Genomic DNA, 2060 nt, shown 5'->3' with positions numbered 1-2060 from the left:
ATATAAAGTCGACTTGGTCTTAAAACTGATATTAAACTCTGTTCCAGTATGATTTTTAAAATCCAAAGTTATAAATTCTTTCTTCTTTCAAAGTTATGCATTTTTTAATGCAAAATGTTGTTGTCCTACCTGTGTTTGCTTCGTCTATATGTCAGGAGAAGACCTAGGTCCCTTTTTCCTCTTATCAAATGATAAGATTGTTTTAAAAATCCCACTTGTTATATAGATTTTGGGAGCTTTTGATTTCTTCTTAAGGCAATGCACAGGAGTAAAATCCCAGAGCCACTAAACTAGCCAATCGTATTATTTTATTTTAACTTAATAAAATATTTACTAAATATCCCTAATTTTATTTCAGGTATATTTCACTTAAAAGCAGATTTCTGTGACTTTTTAAGATATCCAGCTGGCAATGAGCAATAGAAAATAGGAGGGAAATATTGTTTTAAAAGTTGATTCAGGGCTGGGCGTGGTGGCTCACGCCTGTAATCCTAGCACTCTGGGAGGCCAAGGCGGGCGGATTGCCTGAGGTCAGGAGTTTGAAACCAGCCTGAGTAAGAGTGAGACCCCGTCTCTACTATAAATAGAAAGAAATTAATTGGCCAACTGATATATATACAAAAAATTAGCCAGGCATGGTGGCTCATGCCTGTAGTCCCAGCTACTTTTCGGGAGGCTGAGGCAGCAGGATTGCTTGAGCCCAGGAGTTTGAGGTTGCTGTGAGCTAGGCTGATGCCAGAGCACTCACTCTAGCCTGGGCAACAAAGTGAGACTCTGTCTCAAAATAAATAAATAAAAAGTAAAAAAAAAATAAAAAATAAAAATAAAAGTTGATTCAGGGCCACGTGCGGTGGCTCACGCCTGTAATCCTAGCACTCTGGGAGGCCAAGGTAGGAGGATCATTTGAGCTCAGGAGTTTGAGACCAGCCTGAGCAAGAGCAAGACCCCATCTCTACTAAAAATATAAAGAAATTAATTGGCCAACTAATATATATAGAAAAAAATTAGCCAGTCATGGTGTCTCATGCCTGTAGTTCCACTACTGGGGAGGCCGAGACAATAGGATTGCTTGAGTCCAGGAGTTTGAGGTTGCTGTGAGCTATGATGATGCCACTGTACTCTAGCCCAGGTGACAGAGCAAGACTCTGTCTCAAAAAATATATATATATAAAGTTTATTCAAAGATATCACTTCTGAGGAAAAAGAAGGAACAGTCAAAATGGTAGCAGGACTCTTAGACCTCTGCCTCACACCACATATAAAAAATTTCCAGATGGGTAAAAAATATAAATAATCTATTACCAGCAATAGCTATCTGGAGAAACCCTCCCAGCATAAAGCACTTAAAATGCTGGATGAAGTACAGTGGCATCTTTCTTTTTAAAGGCATGGCAATGTTGTCAGAAAAGAAAGAGAAATTATCATAAACAAGAAGAATGCTCTACTCCAGAAAAATTCCAGCTGGAGCTGTTGTTTGCCTGGTGACATCTGCCAATCCCTGGTGCCCTAACAAAGTGTAGAGGACAGGAGTTGCAACTTGAGGCCTAAGGGGACAGGGAGGTTGGATTGGACCTCTCCCCATAAACCTGGGGTTCCCTGAGGATAAACTAGAAAAGTGAGTGAACTAGAAAAATCCCACCAACAGGAAAAGACAATGAAGACACCCGTTTCCTAATCATAGAACTGTACTCACTTGGAAGTGGTGTCTCATTAGGTTATGCTTCAAAAATAAAAAATTTTCCAGTCTAAAATTTAGGTAAAGTGACTCTGGGTTTGTAGTGCCCCTGACTGCCTGGTGGAAACAAAAACAAATCTTCCATGAAGGAACACATTTTTATCCAGGCCTCGATTTCCACAGATAAATTTCTAAGGAATATGAGTTCACACACATAAGAAAAACAGTCTTAAAACATAAGCGACTGTGTGTGTGAGTCAACAGAAACAACATGCAGCAGAATCAGACCTGTACATGTGACAGCTGTCGGAATTATCAGATCATTTGACACAGAAGCAACAGACCATCAAGAGGGAGTAGGCAGAGTTGAAAAGAAACCAAGTAC

This window comes from Microcebus murinus, chromosome 2 (assembly GCF_040939455.1).
Source record: "Microcebus murinus isolate Inina chromosome 2, M.murinus_Inina_mat1.0, whole genome shotgun sequence".
NCBI lineage: Eukaryota > Metazoa > Chordata > Mammalia > Primates > Cheirogaleidae > Microcebus > Microcebus murinus.
Note: the sequence above shows the minus strand (reverse complement) of the source record.